A 12,398-nucleotide genomic window follows, 5' to 3' on the forward strand; every position below is an offset into this window, starting at 1 on the left:
TTTTCATCGAAAAACTGCAAGCCAAATAAAAGTTTCAAAAATTAATAAAAAATTAACGGAGCGTCGGATCGAAAAATCTTTGACGGATTCTTGTTCCTGAGGTCCAAATTGATGGAAAAAGTCGGTTTCAAAGAGATTTTATTTTTTGTCAAAATCGCCAAAATCCATGGATTAACCCCTTTGAACTTTTTTTGGCGAAAAACACGAAAGTTTTCAGATCGACACGAAACTTTGCACATGGCATAATTTGACATTTCTACATCCATTTCTGGTCTCCGTTCCTCGCTATCTGTGAGATTTTTTGAGAAAATGCAAATTAAAAATTTTAAAATTCAATTTCCCGCGTCAAGCAATCTGTCAACGAAGCATAGAAGCTAGGACATGCGTCAACAGTCTTTAGTCCATAAATAATATTAAATAAAATATTAACAAAGTCGTAAATCTTAAATCAAAGTTTTGATTCGTTTTTCTGAGGTTAAAATTAACAAGTTAAGTAGTTTATTGTATTTATTTACACCGAAAAATGAATGCATAATGTGTGTATAATTGGTTGCCTATCTACATTGCAAATTTTAAGTAAACTTATAATTACGTTTTGAATCCGACTTTAGAGTACAGAATCTTGTTCCTGAAGTCTAAATTAATAAAAAAAAATGTTTTAAGAAGGTTTCGATTAAATTTCAAATATCAGTCGCGAAGAAACCTGTTTAGTTTTCAACCAATCACACACAGCCCAAATAAGAACCGGCAAATTTAAAGAAATTTATTAATAACACGAACATTAACATGAATAAATTAATGAGTACAAAGTTTCTACTTAAAAACTACAACAGGACTTAGAAAGACGTTGAAAACCGCCTCGACTGCACTCCTTACATTAAATCTCGCTTCTTTCGGTCTTTTGACCGTCGTTAAATTGTTGTTACTACAAGCGAGACAGCCGATTTCGTCTAACCCGACTTGTACCTTAAACCCCCCACCTCGTTGTTGAAAAGTGTCCCCCCTTAAAATCCCCGCTTGCACTTTCGTGGTGATTTCGAACGTGTACAAGTTGTACCACTTGTCGATTTGATCGCGCTGTAAAACGAGCTGCACTCTTCGCGGACTGCTTGCGTGATCGAAGATGGTGCGAAAACTGTTCGAAACCGAGCGGATTTTAATATCGTTTTTCAGTTTTCTGGGTTGATTTCAGGAGGATTAGAACCGAGAAGACGACTTGGATGAAAGCCGTGAATTTCTTGTACCGTGTTTGGGCGGTGAGGACCACGAAGAGGCAGAGAGACTGAAGATGAGGCCGGTGAAAACGAAGAAGGGCTAAGCTTCCGCGGAGTCAACGTCACGTGCATCGGAAGTCGTGGAACTCTCGCTTCACCTGCAACATTTGGAACGTGACAACTTGTCACTAGCATCAGCACCACCAGCAGCTGCGTTTCTGACTTCGCCAAAAAGAAAAAGGCTAGGAACCATACCAACTTCAAGTACAAGATCTTAAGGGCTAGATGTGGGTGGAGAATCGACCTCTGGACGGACCAAAGGGATGTGATCCAAAGCCTTCAGATCAGGATGGGATTAACAATGGGTAAATGTCCGTGGGAATAATCCACCGTGGCCGATGGGTAAAATGATGTATAATAACGCAAGTTTACACCAAAAAACAAGCGAGATATCGATATGAGAAGTTTGGCATTGTTTTTTTAATCATGAATTTTCGCGAAAATTTGTTTCATAAAAATATTATAATCTTCTATAACTAGACATTTAACAATCGTAGATAATATATATTAAAGAGCCACTTTGGGGTGATAAAAAATGACATAATAATTAAGTAGAAGCGAAAATTGCAAACGATTTGAGCACTTGTTTAGAAATGATAAGACAACAACGCTCGAATTCTGTTTTCGTGTTTGACGATCATCGCCTTCAACTTTCTTATTTCGTCGGCGAATTCTGGCAACGTTTTCTCCTAAATCAACAAAATTAGTTTAAGAAAAACCACAAACCTAAACTTGTGTTTGGTTTTGAGTCTTCCCCGATTTCGAAGAGCTTCGACACAGAAATGATCGCTTTCGATTCCATCCTTGAGCGAAATCAACAGACTCTTCAGTCGACAGCGCGCGCGCGCGCGCGCCGCACTGTCACCCAAAGTATCTGGATAGTCCGGTCAGTCCGGAGTTGTTTAGCCTCTAAAACCTCGAGATTTCGCATCCTCTCTTCGGCATCATTCCTATGCCTGAGTTGAGTGTTGATGTAATATCACGCCTTCCACCATCTTCCTTCCTGCAAGAAGTGTAAAAAAGTTTCATCAAGAACATGTTTGTTTATCTCACCTGAAAAACTCTTCTTACTCTGTGCAGTCAATTGCTGTTTCTTCACGGCAAAGCTTTTAATTGCGCCTGCTTCTTGGCCAACAGGAAAGACAACAAAGTTGTGTTAAGCTGCAACTAAGAGATTAAGGTGAGACCATGAATGGAGAGAAAAGAAAACAAACAAACCTTCCATCCTTCCTGAACAAACAGATCTCGCGTTTTCAAGAAACCAATAAATGATGTTTCCTTGACTTCACAAAATAGCTCACAAGACACCAGATGACCTTCAGAGCCTTTGTAGTACATATTTTCTTTCTTGACAACTGCATCTCGATGATGCTCTGTTTCCGTTGGTTGAGTTCCTTTGGCTCTTCTCTAGAGGAGAATACTCGTTTTCTGCTCGTAGACTCAACATTGCAAACTTCGTGCTCCCGCAATGCAATAAGGCAACACTTGAAACATCTCCCAGTCACTGAACGACATCTTCAACCACTGGAAAAAGAACATTTGACTTTGAATTTAACCTTTTTCATCCATATTGCAGTAAAGCAGCACCTTTTTCGTGATGGATCAATTCACTGTACTCTGGGAGCACTGAATGGGTGGTTTCTTCAATTCTGTGCAATAACTTGCAGAGTCCTTCAGCGTTGAGCGACGACAACCGCCTTTTCGACATCTTAGGCTATGGGTATCATCCATCGATTCAGTCTCTTTAATAATAAACTCTGGTAATGAAGTTGGAACCTGGAAATACCACGAAACATTTCAAGGCTGGAATTCAAACAGTTTTCAGCTTACCTGCGTTTAAAAATTTCAATAAAGACCCATCAATTTGTTGCAAATCAACTCCAACTCTAAATAGCTTCAAATGAACTTCTTAACTTGTGTAATTTCTTTGCTACCATGCCCAGAAGAACGAGAAAGTAAACAGTAAAGAATTCTGGTAGTTTCTTGTTAAATCATGAACATAACCTCAATGTGTGCTGTCAAAATAGTCAAGTTAAGACATACGTTAAGATAGAGACACAATAATTTTTAATAATTAATAGAATCGTAACCAAGTCGTGAATGTTAAATCAGACTTTAGATTCTTACTCCTGAGGACAAAATTAATAAAAAGAGTATTTTCTTGCTTTAATTTTCATCGAAAAACTGCAAACCAAATAAAAGTTTGAAAAATTAATAAAACATTAACGGAGCGTCTGATCGAAAAATCTTTGACGGATTCTTGTTCCTGAGGTCCAAATTGATGGAAAAAGTCGGTTTCAAAGAGATTTTATTTTTTGTCGAAATCGCCAAAAATCCATGATGTTTAGTCTTTGAACTTTTTTTGGCGAAAAACGCGAAAGTTCGCAGATCGACACGAAACTATGCACATGGCATAATTTGACATTTCCACATCCATTTTTGGTCTCCGTTCCTCGCTATCTGCAAGATTTTTTGAGAAAATGCAAATTAAAAATTTTAAAATTCAATTTCCCGCGTCAAGCAATCTGTCAACGAAGCATAGAAGCTAGGACATGCGTCAACAGTCTTTAGTCCATAAATAATATTAAATAAAATATTAACAAAGTCGTAAATCTTAAATCAAAGTTCAGATTCGTTTTTCTGAGGTTAAAATTAACAAGTTAAGTAGTTTATTGTATTTATTTACACCGAAAAGTGAGAGAAGTTTTTCCATAAAAGCCACCTAGCGGAATAACGCCGAAGTTGATAGTTCACGCCTCCTCTCACCAGAGGGCTAAACTTTTGTTTTTAAAACTTACAATTTTTGAATCAAAACCATTTGCAGGAATAAGGAAGAATGATAAAAAACAATACCCTCAAATTAAACTAAAGGAGTATTAATAAAATAAAAAAACACAAACTCGACACTCTCCCTCCTTCTTGCAAAAAGTGTGAAAAAGTTTCATTAGTTTCATTCATGTTTGTTGGCTTACCTAAAAAAGACGAGGGAAACAATCTGAAATGGACGAAACTATCCATTCTTAATTAATGGTAATTGATTATTGCTCTAATTCCAACTGATCCAAGAGCCAAGAGCCAAGGTTAGTCCTTCGCAAGTGGCGCTTCCTCAAAAATATCTCATTTAACGACTTCTTCAATTCTTGTAGATCATTGTTGTTTTTATATGCTGATGTAACCGCAGCCAGCTTGTCGGACATTTCAGTGCTCATTTCTTTTTCCGACTAAAACAAACCAAATAGTTTTAGGTGTTCATCTTCCTCTGATACTACAAAAGCCATGACATCATAAAGACACTAAATTTAAATCCCAAATTTGCAATCTGCGTAAAATTCTGCGTTCACTGATGTATAATAACTCAAGTTTACTCTAAAAAATAAGCGAGATATCGATATGAGAAGTTTGGCCATAGTTTTAGTCATGAATTTTTGCGAAAATTTGCAAATTTCGACTTTTGGAAAATCTAAAAACGATTTCTTATGTAAAAAATCGCGAGAAAAACGATGCCGCAAACCGCATTCCAATATCTGAAATAGTTTTCGAGATATCGAGCATGAATTGTTTGGAACCTTCAAAAATTTGGCCATCTGGCGACAACCGAAAAATTCAAACGGCCATAACTCAGTTATTTGTTGTCGGATCTGAATTTAAATTCCAGATTTGGATTCAGCGTGAGATTCTGCGTAAAATGAGTCAAAATTTATTGAGTTTACCTACGAAATAAAGAAAGCATTGACCAAAAACTGTTTGGAAGTGGTCATTTTGGGGTGATTTTCAATCAATGTTTTCAAAATGAAAATGACGTTCAATAGCATTGAATTATATATCAGTCGAAAGAGGAGCTCAAAATCTATCCACTGGCCCAATTTGAGATCGATCGAACAAACGGTTTACGAGTTATGGTCAAAAATAAAAAAATTGAAAAATTTTTTTCGTTTGAGTCGCAATTTTTTTTCGCGAAAAATCGACTATCGAATTTTGGGCTTTTAAGCACTTTTTCTAACGTAAAATGAGCCGAGAAAAACGATAGCGCAAACCGCATCTCAATATCTCTAATAGTTTCCGAGATATTTAACTTTAAAATTCATGAACATAACCTGTTTGTGTGCTGTCAAAATAATCAAGTTCGGACATACGTTAAGATACCTGTCCTATGTTTAGACACTATAATTTTAAATAATTAATAGAATCGTAATCAAGTCGTGAATGTTAAATCAGACTTCAGATTCTTACTCCTGAGGACCAAATTAATAAAAAGAGTATTTTCTTGCTTTAATTTTCATCGAAAAAATGCAAGTCAAATAAAAGTTTCAAAAATTAATAAAAAATTAACGGAGCGTCGGATCGAAAAATCTTTGACGGATTCTTGTTCCTGAGGTCCAAATTGATGGAAAAAGTCGGTTTCAAAAAGATTTTATTTTTTGTCAAAATCGCCAAAATCCATGGGTTAACCCTTTGAACTTTTTTTGGCGAAAAACACGAAAGTTTTCAGATCGACACGAAACTTTGCACATGGCATAATTCGACATTTCTACATCGATTTCTGGTCTCCGTTCCTCGCTATCTGTGAGATTTTTTGAGAAAATGCAAATTAAAAATTTTAAAATTCAATTTCCCGCGTCAAGCAATCTGTCAACGAAGCATAGAAGCTAGGACATGCGTCAACAGTCTTTAGTCCATAAATAATATTAAATAAAATATTAACAAAGTCGTAAATCTTAAATCAAAGTTTTGATTCGTTTTTCTGAGGTTAAAATTAACAAGTTAAGTAGTTTATTGTATTTATTTACACCGAAAAATGAATGCATAATGTGTGTATAATTGGTTGCCTATCTACATTGCAAATTTTAAGTAAACTTATAATTACGTTTTGAATCCGACTTTAGAGTACAGAATCTTGTTCCTGAAGTCTAAATTAATAAAAAAAAATGTTTTAAGAAGGTTTCGATTAAATTTCAAATATCAGTCGCGAAGAAACCTGTTTAGTTTTCAACCAATCACACACAGCCCAAATAAGAACCGGCAAATTTAAAGAAATTTATTAATAACACGAACATTAACATGAATAAATTAATGAGTACAAAGTTTCTACTTAAAAACTACAACAGGACTTAGAAAGACGTTGAAAACCGCCTCGACTACACTCCTTACATTAAATCTCGCTTCTTTCGGTCTTTTGACCGTCGTTAAATTGTTGTTACTACAAGCGAGACAGCCGATTTCGTCTAACCCGACTTGTACCTTGAACCCCCCACCTCGTTGTTGAAAAGTGTCCCCCCTTAAAATCCCCGCTTGCACTTTCGTGGTGATTTCGAACGTGTACAAGTTGTACCTCTTGTCGATTTGATCGCGCTGTAAAACGAGCTGCACTCTTCGCGGACTGCTTGCGTGATCGAAGATGGTGCGAAAACTGTTCGAAACCGAGCGGATTTTAATATCGTTTTTCAGTTTTCTGGGTTGATTTCAGGAGGATTAGAACCGAGAAGACGACTTGGATGAAAGCCGTGAATTTCTTGTACCGTGATTGGGCGGTGAGGACCACGAAGAGGCAGAGAGACTGAAGATGAGGCCGGTGAAAACGAAGAAGGGCTAAGCTTCCGCGGAGTCAACGTCACGTGCATCGGAAGTCGTGGAACTCTCGCTTCACCTGCAACATTTGGAACGTGACAACTTGTCACTAGCATCAGCACCACCAGCAGCTGCGTTTCTGACTTCGCCAAAAAGAAAAAGGCTAGGAACCATACCAACTTCAAGTACAAGATCTTAAGGGCTAGATGTGGGTGGAGAATCGACCTCTGGACGGACCAAAGGGATGTGATCCAAAGCCTTCAGATCAGGATGGGATTAACAATGGGTAAATGTCCGTGGGAATAATCCACCGTGGCCGATGGGTAAAATGATGTATAATAACGCAAGTTTACACCAAAAAACAAGCGAGATATCGATATGAAAAGTTTGGCATTGTTTTTTTAATCATGAATTTTCGCGAAAATTTGTTTCATAAAAATATTATAATCTTCTATAACTAGACATTTAACAATCGTAGATAATATATATTAAAGAGCCACTTTGGGGTGATAAAAAATGACATAATAATTAAGTAGAAGCGAAAATTGCAAACGATTTGAGCACTTGTTTAGAAATGATAAGACAACAACGCTCGAATTCTGTTTTCGTGTTTGACGATCATCGCCTTCAACTTTCTTATTTCGTCGGCGAATTCTGGCAACGTTTTCTCCTAAATCAACAAAATTAGTTTAAGAAAAACCACAAACCTAAACTTGTGTTTGGTTTTGAGTCTTCCCCGATTTCGAAGAGCTTCGACACAGAAATGATCGCTTTCGATTCCATCCTTGAGCGAAATCAACAGACTCTTCAGTCGACAGCGCGCGCGCGCGCGCGCCGCACTGTCACCCAAAGTATCTGGATAGTCCGGTCAGTCCGGAGTTGTTTAGCCTCTAAAACCTCGAGATTTCGCATCCTCTCTTCGGCATCATTCCTATGCCTGAGTTGAGTGTTGATGTAATATCACGCCTTCCACCATCTTCCTTCCTGCAAGAAGTGTAAAAAAGTTTCATCAAGAACATGTTTGTTTATCTCACCTGAAAAACTCTTCTTACTCTGTGCAGTCAATTGCTGTTTCTTCACGGCAAAGCTTTTAATTGCGCCTGCTTCTTGGCCAACAGGAAAGACAACAAAGTTGTGTTAAGCTGCAACTAAGAGATTAAGGTGAGACCATGAATGGAGAGAAAAGAAAACAAACAAACCTTCCATCCTTCCTGAACAAACAGATCTCGCGTTTTCAAGAAACCAATAAATGATGTTTCCTTGACTTCACAAAATAGCTCACAAGACACCAGATGACCTTCAGAGCCTTTGTAGTACATAGAGAATACTCGTTTTCTGCTCGTAGACTCAACATTGCAAACTTCGTGCTCCCGCAATGCAATAAGGCAACACTTGAAACATCTCCCAGTCACTGAACGACATCTTCAACCACTGGAAAAAGAACATTTGACTTTGAATTTAACCTTTTTCATCCATATTGCAGTAAAGCAGCACCTTTTTCGTGATGGATCAATTCACTGTACTCTGGGAGCACTGAATGGGTGGTTTCTTCAATTCTGTGCAATAACTTGCAGAGTCCTTCAGCGTTGAGCGACGACAACCGCCTTTTCGACATCTTAGGCTATGGGTATCATCCATCGATTCAGTCTCTTTAATAATAAACTCTGGTAATGAAGTTGGAACCTGGAAATACCACGAAACATTTCAAGGCTGGAATTCAAACAGTTTTCAGCTTACCTGCGTTTAAAAATTTCAATAAAGACCCATCAATTTGTTGCAAATCAACTCCAACTCTAAATAGCTTCAAATGAACTTCTTAACTTGTGTAATTTCTTTGCTACCATGCCCAGAAGAACGAGAAAGTAAACAGTAAAGAATTCTGGTAGTTTCTTGTTAAATCATGAACATAACCTCAATGTGTGCTGTCAAAATAGTCAAGTTAAGACATACGTTAAGATAGAGACACAATAATTTTTAATAATTAATAGAATCGTAACCAAGTCGTGAATGTTAAATCAGACTTTAGATTCTTACTCCTGAGGACAAAATTAATAAAAAGAGTATTTTCTTGCTTTAATTTTCATCGAAAAACTGCAAACCAAATAAAAGTTTGAAAAATTAATAAAACATTAACGGAGCGTCTGATCGAAAAATCTTTGACGGATTCTTGTTCCTGAGGTCCAAATTGATGGAAAAAGTCGGTTTCAAAGAGATTTTATTTTTTGTCGAAATCGCCAAAAATCCATGATGTTTAGTCTTTGAACTTTTTTTGGCGAAAAACGCGAAAGTTCGCAGATCGACACGAAACTATGCACATGGCATAATTTGACATTTCCACATCCATTTTTGGTCTCCGTTCCTCGCTATCTGCAAGATTTTTTGAGAAAATGCAAATTAAAAATTTTAAAATTCAATTTCCCGCGTCAAGCAATCTGTCAACGAAGCATAGAAGCTAGGACATGCGTCAACAGTCTTTAGTCCATAAATAATATTAAATAAAATATTAACAAAGTCGTAAATCTTAAATCAAAGTTCAGATTCGTTTTTCTGAGGTTAAAATTAACAAGTTAAGTAGTTTATTGTATTTATTTACACCGAAAAGTGAGAGAAGTTTTTCCATAAAAGCCACCTAGCGGAATAACGCCGAAGTTGATAGTTCACGCCTCCTCTCACCAGAGGGCTAAACTTTTGTTTTTAAAACTTACAATTTTTGAATCAAAACCATTTGCAGGAATAAGGAAGAATGATAAAAAACAAACCCTCAAATTAAACTAAAGGAGTATTAATAAAATAAAAAAACACAAACTCGACACTCTCCCTCCTTCTTGCAAAAAGTGTGAAAAAGTTTCATTAGTTTCATTCATGTTTGTTGGCTTACCTAAAAAAGACGAGGGAAACAATCTGAAATGGACGAAACTATCCATTCTTAATTAATGGTAATTGATTATTGCTCTAATTCCAACTGATCCAAGAGCCAAGAGCCAAGGTTAGTCCTTCGCAAGTGGCGCTTCCTCAAAAATATCTCATTTAACGACTTCTTCAATTCTTGTAGATCATTGTTGTTTTTATATGCTGATGTAACCGCAGCCAGCTTGTCGGACATTTCAGTGCTCATTTCTTTTTCCGACTAAAACAAACCAAATAGTTTTAGGTGTTAATCTTCCTCTGATACTACAAAAGCCATGACATCATAAAGACACTAAATTTAAATCCCAAATTTGCAATCTGCGTAAAATTCTGCGTTCACTGATGTATAATAACTCAAGTTTACTCTAAAAAATAAGCGAGATATCGATATGAGAAGTTTGGCCATAGTTTTAGTCATGAATTTTTGCGAAAATTTGCAAATTTCGACTTTTGGAAAATCTAAAAACGATTTCTTATGTAAAAAATCGCGAGAAAAACGATGCCGCAAACCGCATTCCAATATCTGAAATAGTTTTCGAGATATCGAGCATGAATTGTTTGGAACCTTCAAAAATTTGGCCATCTGGCGACAACCCAAAAATTCAAACGGCCATAACTCAGTTATTTGTTGTCGGATCTGAATTTAAATTCCAGATTTGGATTCAGCGTGAGATTCTGCGTAAAATGAGTCAAAATTTATTGAGTTTACCCAAGAAATAAAGAAAGCATTGACCAAAAACTGTTTGGAAGTGGTCATTTTGGGGTGATTTTCAATCACTATTTTTAATGTAAAAACGACGTTTAATACCTTTGTATTATATATCATTCGAAAGAGGAGCTCGAAATCTATCTACTGGCTCAATTTGAGATCGATCAAACAAACGGTTTAGGAGTTATGGCCAAAAATAAAAAAAAATAAAAATTTTCATCGTTTGAGTCGCAATTTTTTTTCGCGAAAAATCGACTATCGAATTTTGGGCTTTTAAGCACTTTTTCTAACGTAAAATGAGCCGAGAAAAACGATGGCGCAAACCGCATCTCAATATCTCTAATAGTTTCCGAGATATTTAACTTTGAAAATTGGGAAAAATGAGAAAAAATGAAAATCAACTATCCGAAACTTTGATCGGCCATAACTCGGTTATTTGTTGTCGGATCTGAATTTAAATCCCAGATTTGGAATCTGCGTAAAATTCTGCGTTCACTGATGTATAATAACTCGAGTTTACTCTAAAAAATAAGCGAGATATCGATATGAGAAGTTTGGCCATAGTTTTAGTCATGAATTTTTGCGAAAATTTGCAAATTTCGACTTTTGGAAAATCTAAAAACGATTTCTTATGTAAAAAATCGCGAGAAAAACGATGCCGCAAACCGCATTCCAATATCTGAAATAGTTTTCGAGATATCGAGCATGAATTGTTTGGAACCTTCAAAAATTTGGCCATTTGGCGACAACCCAAAAATTCAAACGGCCATAACTCAGTTATTTGTTGTCGGATCTGAATTTAAATTCCAGATTTGGATTCAGCGTGAGATTCTGCGTAAAATGAGTCAAAATTTATTGAGTTTACCCAAGAAATAAAGAAAGCATTGACCAAAAACTGTTTGGAAGTGGTCATTTTGGGGTGATTTTCAATCACTATTTTTAATGTAAAAACGACGTTTAATACCTTTGTATTATATATCATTCGAAAGAGGAGCTCGAAATCTATCTACTGGCTCAATTTGAGATCGATCAAACAAACGGTTTAGGAGTTATGGCCAAAAATAAAAAAAAATAAAAATTTTCATCGTTTGAGTCGCAATTTTTTTTCGCGAAAAATCGACCATCGAATTTTGGGCTTTTAAGCACTTTTTCTAACGTAAAATGAGCCGAGAAAAACGATGGCGCAAACCGCATCTCAATATCTCTAATAGTTTCCGAGATATTTAACTTTGAAAATTGGGAAAAATGAGAAAAAATGAAAATCAACTATCCGAAACTTTGATCGGCCATAACTCGGTTATTTGTTGTCGGATCTGAATTTAAATCCCAGATTTGGAATCTGCGTAAAATTCTGCGTTCACTGATGTATAATAACTCGAGTTTACTCTAAAAAATAAGCGAGATATCGATATGAGAAGTTTGGCCATAGTTTTAGTCATGAATTTTTGCAAAAATTTGCAAATTTCGACTTTTGGAAAATCTAAAAACGATTTCTTATGTAAAAAATCGCGAGAAAAACGATGCCGCAAACCGCATTCCAATATCTGAAATAGTTTTCGAGATATCGAGCATGAATTGTTTGGAACCTTCAAAAATTTGGCCATCTGGCGACAACCGAAAAATTCAAACGGCCATAACTCAGTTATTTGTTGTCGGATCTGAATTTAAATTCCAGATTTGGATTCAGCGTGAGATTCTGCGTAAAATGAGTCAAAATTTATTGAGTTTACCTACGAAATAAAGAAAGCATTGACCAAAAACTGTTTGGAAGTGGTCATTTTGGGGTGATTTTCAATCACTATTTTTAATGTAAAAACGACGTTTAATTTCGACTTTTGGAAAATCTAAAAACGATTTCTTATGTAAAAAATCGCGAGAAAAACGATGCCGCAAACCGCATTCCAAAATTACGAATTTTACTGCACGTGACCATCAAATGCACT

At 36.2% G+C, this 12,398-nt stretch overlaps 1 long non-coding RNA gene across 1 annotated transcript; it reads right to left on the minus strand.

Annotated features, from left to right (window-relative positions):
* Positions 1-7,212: 7,212 nt before the first annotated feature.
* On the minus strand, positions 7,213-8,529 carry LOC148166872 (uncharacterized). The gene is made up of 3 exons (XR_015770905.1): positions 8,334-8,529; positions 8,039-8,270; positions 7,213-7,987 (listed from the first exon to the last, which is right to left on the minus strand). It is a non-coding gene; the product is annotated as an uncharacterized LOC148166872 (long non-coding RNA).
* Positions 8,530-12,398: the final 3,869 nt, after the last annotated feature.

Source organism: Gnatocerus cornutus, chromosome 10 (assembly GCF_029298725.1).
Source record: "Gnatocerus cornutus isolate USDA-ARS CGAHR chromosome 10, icGnaCorn1.1, whole genome shotgun sequence".
Taxonomy (NCBI): Eukaryota; Metazoa; Arthropoda; class Insecta; order Coleoptera; family Tenebrionidae; genus Gnatocerus; species Gnatocerus cornutus.